At 32.3% G+C, this 9,672-nt stretch overlaps 1 long non-coding RNA gene across 1 annotated transcript; it reads right to left on the reverse strand.

The window, feature by feature from the left end:
- Positions 1-652: 652 nt before the first annotated feature.
- LOC126748825 (uncharacterized) lies at positions 653-4,957 on the reverse strand. Its single transcript, XR_007664821.1, has 3 exons — positions 4,212-4,957; positions 3,775-4,121; positions 653-1,003 (listed from the first exon to the last, which is right to left on the reverse strand). It is a non-coding gene; the product is annotated as an uncharacterized LOC126748825 (long non-coding RNA).
- Between the last annotated feature and the right edge of the window lie 4,715 nt (positions 4,958-9,672).

Below are 9,672 nucleotides of genomic sequence, written 5' to 3' on the forward strand. Positions count from 1 at the left end.
ATTGAGTCACTTTAGTGTCATAGTCATTTTTATTTAAGATAACAACACAGTTTCCTTTGTCAGCTTTTGTCAGGGTTAAGTTTGAATTTTGTAATTTATTTTTTATAGATTTAATTAGTGTAGAATTGAAATCACCTTCAGTTTTATTAGGTGCATTTTTAATTGACTTTAACTCAGTTCTTAAAATGTTACTACACTGGGCTCTAATTTGATTTATATTATCTGCTTCTATATTCTGTAGAACCGTTTCAGTTTCCACTGTTAACATTTCTAAATTTTGTAAGGCTTCTTTTTTATTATGGATGACCGGTCTGTATTTCAAACCCCTAGATAAAAGTGCTAATTCTTTATTATTAAAAGTTGTATTAGAAAAGTTAAGACAAGGTTTATGAAATTTATGTATAACATCAAATTGTTCTATCGAAGGTCTGTTGAAAGCAATCTGTTTTTCTTGTTTTAGTTTACTAAGTTTTCTTTGTAAAGATACAATTTTTGTGTTTTTTAAGTGTTGCATTTTACAAGAAATATTTCCTAAAATATTATTGAGTTCTTGAAAAGATAGCCCTGTTCTTAGTCTATCATAAATACATTTAAGTGAATGTCTATATTATTAATGATAATATAACTTTTTCTAATCTCTTCTCTTATAAAATTACCTCTCAGTGTATTTAATAAGCGGCTGTTCCTGTTAGATAACCTTTGTTGGTTGAGCTTGATATGTATATACTTGGGGGTAAGTTTCCACTTCAGGCACTGGTTGTTGAAGTATATACTTGTATTCTTACATGTCTTTTTTACCATTAGCCTCTCGTAACGTCGAACACAATCTGCCAGACTCGCAGAATTAATAGTTTGGAGAATGGTGTCCATGTTCTGGGATGTATTTTTATAGGTATTTGCTAGCAAACACAGTAGAAATTAAAGGTCTTATTTCACCAGAAATTCCTTTTATTATGACGACCGGTTTCGCGATTACAATATCATCGCATCATCAGGTCGAGGACTAAAAGTAAAAGACACAATTTACATAGATACTATGCTTATCAAAAATTGGTAAAATGCTGAATAAAATCGAATTTTAAAGCGTACTTACATTGTTAAAAACGAGATTTGTCAAAACAAAACAAAAGCACATATAGAACGGTACAGCTAAAATTAAGCAAGTAAATCTTATCGTAAGATAACAAATAATACACTTAGGTTTAAAACAATAACATCTAAAAGCACCGTTACAACACAATAGACAAAACGATCTAAAAACTATGATAACCGCCATTCAAACTAATCTGACCAACAGAGTCATCTATATCTAGTTTTCATAATTAAGAAAGAACGTTACAAAGAAATCTATATTTTATATCCTATAACCGAATGGGTACTAGATAGCGGTACCCACAGTAACTTTAAAATATTTTAAAACTGTTAAACAGATGTCTCTACCAGTTTATATTAAGAAAACAACGGGGTTTATATTAAAATAAATTAACCGGAAAGGGAGGGAAGAGTTATTCAATAAAATATTAATTAAATTAGTTTCAGGAATGTTAATCTGAATATTAAGAGATTTATCATATTCTTTTTTGAGAGATCTTTTAATCTCGAGTAATTCAAGATTATTTAGATTTATGTTGTCCTGAACTCTATGTAAGATCTTGTAATTATCTAGTAGATTCGATGGGTGACCGGTCTCCATAATATGCTTAGCAAATAAAGACTCAGGATTGTTTTGTCTAATGCATCGGTCATGTTCGCTAAACCGAGCTTTAAAACTACGCTTCGTTCTACCTACATAAAAATAACCACACTCACAATAAAGCTTATAAATTCCTTTACAAGATAACGGATCCGTTTTGTCTTTATTATTAATCAATAAGTTACCCTAATGAATTGCTCGATTTAAAGGCAACCTTAACATTTAAAGAAGTTAGAACTCGTTGGATTTTATAAGAAACTGCTCCATTGTATGTAAGTGAAATGAACTTATTTACTGGCTGATTACTTAATATTGTTTGATGTGGTATGTAGACATTTTGGAACGCATTACGTAATAGAAATTTATTTTTTATTTTGTCTACTAAATTGGGAGAAAAATTATGAGTTTTGGGCAATTTGTTTGATAATATTCAACTCTCTATCCCTGCTTTCAGTTGTTTGAGGAATCTGTAGTGCTCTATTTACATAACTATTTAAAGCTGCTGCTTTATGTGAAAAAGGATGGAATGACTCATTGTGTATGATTGTTCCAGTGTGGCTAGGTTTTCTATATATCTCAAAATCATGTTTATTATTTACGTTTTTAATAAGTAAGTCTAAAAAGGTTATGGTTTTATTGATTTCCACTTCTAATGTAAATTTTATTTTTGGATGAATGTTATTAATGAATGATAGAAAATCACTAAGATGTTGTTTATTGCCATTCCATAATAAAATGCAGTCATCTACTCTCACGAGATGTGTACAGTATATTAGATAGGTAGGGGTTGTTATTCAAAATATTATTACTTTCGAAGTGATTCATAAATGTATCAGCTAAGAGGGGGGATAATGGAGATCCCATGGCTAGGCCATCCTCTTGTATATAGGTTTCATTATCAAAATTAAAGAAATTTTGTTTTAAGCAAATTTCTAGGATATTTATTATTTCTTGTGTTTCGATATTGGTCAATGTAGAATTAAATAATTTGTTTTTAATAATATCCACTACCTCGAATATAGGAATGTTAGTAAAGAGATTTGTTACATCTAGAGAGATAAAAAAGGCATTTTCAGGGATAATGATATCTTTGATTTTGTCCACAAGTTGAATATTATTTTTTATAGTGTAGGGAAAGTGACAATCTATAGTAGTAATTAAGTGATTATTAAGCCATTTAGCTAATTTATATGTTGGAGAGTTAGTGTATGCTACCACCGGTCTTATGGGCATTGAAGCAGGTATATCTGATTTATGAACTTTAAGAAGGCCATAAAGTTTAGGAACATTTGTGTTGTTAGCTGAAAGAAAATATCTTAATTGAGGATTGATTAAATTTGTACAAAATTTTAAGGTGTCATTCACTTTTTTGATAAATGATGGTAGTCTTGCACTCTGTTTTCGAAAATTATTTTCTTGGATAAATTGAGTCACTTTAGTGTCATAGTCATTTTTATTTAAGATAACAACACAGTTTCCTTTGTCAGCTTTTGTCAGGGTTAAGTTTGAATTTTGTAATTTATTTTTTATAGATTTAATTAGTGTAGAATTGAAATCACCTTCAGTTTTATTAGGTGCATTTTTAATTGACTTTAACTCAGTTCTTAAAATGTTACTACACTGGGCTCTAATTTGATTTATATTATCTGCTTCTATATTCTGTAGAACCGTTTCAGTTTCCACTGTTAACATTTCTAAATTTTGTAAGGCTTCTTTTTTATTATGGATGACCGGTCTGTATTTCAAACCCCTAGATAAAAGTGCTAATTCTTTATTATTAAAAGTTGTATTAGAAAAGTTAAGACAAGGTTTATGAAATTTATGTATAACATCAAATTGTTCTATCGAAGATCTGTTGAAAGCAATCTGTTTTTCTTGTTTTAGTTTACTAAGTTTTCTTTGTAAAGATACAATTTTTGTGTTTTTTAAGTGTTGCATTTTACAAGAAATATTTCCTAAAATATTATTGAGTTCTTGAAAAGATAGCCCTGTTCTTAGTCTATCATAAATACATTTAAGTTGAATGTCTATATTATTAATGATAATATAACTTTTTCTAATCTCTTCTCTTATAAAATTACCTCTCAGTGTATTTAATAAGCGGCTGTTCCTGTTAGATAACCTTTGTTGGTTGAGCTTGATATGTATATACTTGGGGGTAAGTTTCCACTTCAGGCACTGGTTGTTGAAGTATATACTTGTATTCTTACATGTCTTTTTTACCATTAGCCTCTCGTAACGTCGAACACAATCTGCCAGACTCGCAGAATTAATAGTTTGGAGAATGGTGTCCATGTTCTGGGATGTATTTTTATAGGTATTTGCTAGCAAACACAGTAGAAATTAAAGGTCTTATTTCACCAGAAATTCCTTTTATTATGACGACCGGTTTCGCGATTACAATATCATCGCATCATCAGGTCGAGGACTAAAAGTAAAAGACACAATTTACATAGATACTATGCTTATCAAAAATTGGTAAAATGCTGAATAAAATCGAATTTTAAAGCGTACTTACATTGTTAAAAACGAGATTTGTCAAAACAAAACAAAAGCACATATAGAACGGTACAGCTAAAATTAAGCAAGTAAATCTTATCGTAAGATAACAAATAATACACTTAGGTTTAAAACAATAACATCTAAAAAGCACCGTTACAACACAATAGACAAAACGATCTAAAAACTATGATAACCGCCATTCAAACTAATCTGACCAACAGAGTCATCTATATCTAGTTTTCATAATTAAGAAAGAACGTTACAAAGAAATCTATATTTTATATCCTATAACCGAATGGGTACTAGATAGCGGTACCCACAGTAACTTTAAAATATTTTAAAACTGTTAAACAGATGTCTCTACCAGTTTATATTAAGAAAACAACGGGGTTTATATTAAAATAAATTAACCGGAAAGGGAGGGAAGAGTTATTCAAATAAAATATTAATTAAATTAGTTTCAGGAATGTTAATCTGAATATTAAGAGATTTATCATATTCTTTTTTGAGAGATCTTTTAATCTCGAGTAATTCAAGATTATTTAGATTTATGTTGTCCTGAACTCTATGTAAGATCTTGTAATTATCTAGTAGATTCGATGGGTGACCGGTCTCCATAATATGCTTAGCAAATAAAGACTCAGGATTGTTTTGTCTAATGCATCGGTCATGTTCGCTAAACCGAGCTTTAAAACTACGCTTCGTTCTACCTACATAAAAATAACCACACTCACAATAAAGCTTATAAATTCCTTTACAAGATAACGGATCCGTTTTTCTTTATTATTAATCAATAAGTTACCTAATGAATTGCTCGATTTAAAGGCAACTTTTTTATGTAGGTAGAACGAAGCGTAGTTTTAAAGCTCGGTTTAGCGAACATGACCGATGCATTAGACAAAACAATCCTGAGTCTTTATTTGCTAAGCATATTATGGAGACCGGTCACCCATCGAATCTACTAGATAATTACAAGATCTTACATAGAGTTCAGGACAACATAAATCTAAATAATCTTGAATTACTCGAGATTAAAAGATCTCTCAAAAAAGAATATGATAAATCTCTTAATATTCAGATTAACATTCCTGAAACTAATTTAATTAATATTTTATTTGAATAACTCTTCCCTCCCTTTCCGGTTAATTTATTTTAATATAAACCCCGTTGTTTTCTTAATATAAACTGGTAGAGACATCTGTTTAACAGTTTTAAAATATTTTAAAGTTACTGTGGGTACCGCTATCTAGTACCCATTCGGTTATAGGATATAAAATATAGATTTCTTTGTAACGTTCTTTCTTAATTATGAAAACTAGATATAGATGACTCTGTTGGTCAGATTAGTTTGAATGGCGGTTATCATAGTTTTTAGATCGTTTTGTCTATTGTGTTGTAACGGTGCTTTTTAGATGTTATTGTTTTAAACCTAAGTGTATTATTTGTTATCTTACGATAAGATTTACTTGCTTAATTTTAGCTGTACCGTTCTATATGTGCTTTTGTTTTGTTTTGACAAATCTCGTTTTTAACAATGTAAGTACGCTTTAAAATTCGATTTTATTCAGCATTTTACCAATTTTTGATAAGCATAGTATCTATGTAAATTGTGTCTTTTACTTTTAGTCCTCGACCTGATGATGCGATGATATTGTAATCGCGAAACCGGTCGTCATAATAAAAGGAATTTCTGGTGAAATAAGACCTTTAATTTCTACTGTGTTTGCTAGCAAATACCTATAAAAATACATCCCAGAACATGGACACCATTCTCCAAACAACCGTCTTTATGTTTAGCCTCAGCGCTTGAATTGTACATCCAGCGAACCGCGGTTTTTCAAACAGCCGCCTCTTCAAACAAACTAATTTTGACAATAAGAAAACCTATGCATGTTGCATCTCCGCAGAATGTAAGCAGATGGATAAAATCAGTTTTAAGTAAATCTGGAATAAATACAAAATTGTATACAGGATATAGCACAAGACGCATATGCGGCCGTATCATGTGCTGATAGAGCTGGGGTAAACATAGAAGTAATCTGAAGGGCAGCAGGATGGACGGAAAAGTCAAATGTTTTTTTGTTCATTTTATAAAAGGCCAATTCTTTCCCCACCTGACGTTTTTGCCAATGCAATTTTACATAGGGGTAATCGAGAGTCTGAGGACGAAATTTAATTTATCGATTATATTAGGTTTAATGTTTATAAATTATAGTTATTAATATTAATGTTCATAATTATTATGGTTGTTTAGTTTGTTATTCTTTTTTGTGAAATATATAAACTCCTTTCAGATTTTTTATTTTGAGGAGTTCATATACAACCAGTTGCTTAATTACTTAACATCAGGTTAAACCTCATTTAGTAGCTCTAAACATCTACAGGGTGTTTTGTAATATAAGACGAAATTGCGAAATATAATTTAAAGATCAATCGACTTACCTGTAAGGAAGGTTGATCAAAATTATATAAGCAGTCTCGTCGAAATATTACAAAGTCTCTCCCATAAGTCATAGCAGGTAAATAAATAATCCCTCCCGATGCGGTCAACCTGATTCTGTACTTTCAACTACTGAGTCAGGATTTGGATGGACACGGGCGCATAAGCAGCGGGGAGAAGGGCAAGCAGGGCGGTTTTTTTTTCAGCTTTTAACGTCGTACCAAATCGTGCAGCACACTACAACTACAGGGTGTTTTGTAATATTTCGACGAGACTGCTCATATAATTTTGATCAACCTTCCTTACAGGTAACTCGATTGATCTTTAAATTTTGTTTGAGCAAAAAACCAGTACTTGCCGCTTCCTCAAACTTCATGTTTTGGAAAACCACATAGAAATTATTTCTGAATTAAACCAATTTTTGGCAGTATTTCCCAAAGCCGAAAAACTAGAAATTCACTGCCAGTCGCAAATAGATGTAAAAGAACTTAAAGGTATTTACCTAATTAAAGAAGGAGCTTGCAAAATCTTTTACAGGAAACAAATGCTAATTTTTCAAGAGACGAGCTATGGAAGCGCTTTGGTCATTGATGACCCTAAGCTTGAGTTCACACCTAAAAGTTTCCCGAAGTTTCACATACAGTTGGAAAATCTGCGCCTAGATATTCCAGCGCTAAACCCAATTATTCCATTAGAAAACAGCACATCAGCCGACCAGTATTATACAGATTGTGTTTTCGTTCGTTACTTATAGGAAACCGCATAGAGGCGAAATTTTGCAACGTCGCGCGTGTACGAGTGTCTGCGACAGAGCACCGCCCCGGCCGGCCCAAGGACGGGATTAGTAAACATTTGACTTTCGTGGGAGCTGCGTCTTTGGCGACAAAATGTCCCATTACGTGAAAATCCAGGCATTTTTAAAATATTTATTCTAATTCAGGTTTTACAGACATGACAATGTGTAAAACCCGCATAGAATTGTAATCTTAAAATGTTTAATATGCTGTGTTTTGCAAAATGAAAATTAAAGCGTTATTCTAATAAAATATTAAATATCAACTCTGATAAAAATGTAATAAAAAACAGAAATAAAACTCTAATAAACAAACTTAACAACATATCATTTTTTAAATAAAAGGCTCAAATAAACCGCCTTCTGTCGCTAAACAAAAACTTAACCTATCGTAAAAGCTATTTCGCACCTCCAAAAGAGTTTCAGGTAAAATGAAATTGGCACCTTCGACAATTTTATTTCGCAACTCCTCTAAATTTATTGGCCTACTAAATTCAAGCTTGTAAATGGTCTACTTAAGGTAACCCCGCAGATAAAAGTCATTTGGAGACAAATCTGGAGATCTAGGAGGCCATTTAATATCGCCAGTCCCACTAATAAGGCGGTTAGAAAAAGTATTTGTTAAAAATTCTTTTACCCTAGCTGCGTTATGAGCAGGACAGCCATCTTGCTGAAAATAAACCGATCCCAGGTCTACATCAGGTAGGATTTGAATGGCAGGAAGAACTTGGCAACTTGGAAGCTTTTGCAGCAAGGTAATTTTAAGCGTTTAAAGTGCCATTAATAAAAAATGGCCCTATAACATTGTCGCCCAAAATACCTGCCCAAACATTCAATTTCTGAAGATACTGGGTACGAAACTGAAAACTTCTGTGCTCATTTTCCTGAGACCAATAACGAACAATGGAAGGATTGTGTTTGCCATGTAATGGAAAAGAATTTTTTTTTTTTAAATATTCGTTAACATTTTGCTTTTCCATCATGGTTTCACAAAATTCCATTCTTCGCCACTAGTCTTCAGGAATTATTTCCTGTGTTTTTGAATACTTGAAACATTTGTACCCATATTTTTTCCAGATACGAGCAACAGTTTTATTGTTCATTCCCAGTTCCTCTCCAACACTTCTAGTGGACCGTGTCGAATCAAGTTCTAGGGTACTGCAAACCATTTCTTCCCGTCGTTCTATATCCTGGACCACTTCAACAGGTGGTTCTTGACGTTTTGTGTGGCATTTTTTACAATCTTGAAGACAAAAAGATGTCTCAAAATTTGTAACCACATTTAAAACCGTTTTTGCACAGGGAATCGGTCTATTCTCAAATGTCACTGAAAACATATCTCTACATTGTACTGCCGAATTGCCTCCATAAAACCATTTAATTAGTTGAACTCTTTCTGAAGGGGTATAAGCAGCCATAGTGAAAAAAACACGAAAATAACGCTCAAAAATTATTAATGTAACGTGCAGTAACACAGCAAAGTGAGGTCCGGTTCAAAAAATGAAAACGAAAAATTCCGCCGCCTGCAAGCCGCAACCAAGCGGTGTTGCCATTATTTTGGGAAATACGTAGCTCACGATAACACGATCTGTATACCAAGCCTGTGGACAACCACTCTGTATATTGGTCTAATAGCCGCAGTGCTCTTTTAACTTGTTTACAAGAGAAATATCTGTTGGAAATGGACCAGAATTATGTCGAAGATCCTACCCTTCAAGATATTCCGTAATTGGTATAAGTAGGTTAGTGAGATTGTTATGTCTCGGTTTATATGCGGTGGAATTCATAATCTTATTTTGAAGGTTGAAATCGTACCATGTGCCATTTTTATTTTGAAATATATATATACTTTCTAGCTGTTCTTGAAGTAGCATGTTTCATCTTCTACTGCTTTTAATCTCCATATTATTATAATATATTATAATATACCCCATATATTACAATTTGTGAACATCAAGAAAAAATTATTGGCAAAGCTAAAATTTTTTTTCGATGTATACAGAAAATGTTTGATTCCGAGAATGATGAATACATTAAATGGAAAATTGCCAGGTTGAAAGGCGATTGACAACCAGAAGCCGCGGAAAAAATGGCAGCCATTCTCGGTTCCTCTGTCTTCCATTGTCGACCTTGGCGGCTAATGGAAATATGACTCAGAGTGTCCCCACCAACGAAATAAAACACGCGTGGGTACACATTTTAATTTAAATGTTAGTTAGTTTAAAGATTGTGTCACAAAGTAGA

This window comes from Anthonomus grandis, chromosome 22 (genome assembly GCF_022605725.1).
Source record: "Anthonomus grandis grandis chromosome 22, icAntGran1.3, whole genome shotgun sequence".
In the NCBI taxonomy this organism is placed as follows: domain Eukaryota; kingdom Metazoa; phylum Arthropoda; class Insecta; order Coleoptera; family Curculionidae; genus Anthonomus; species Anthonomus grandis.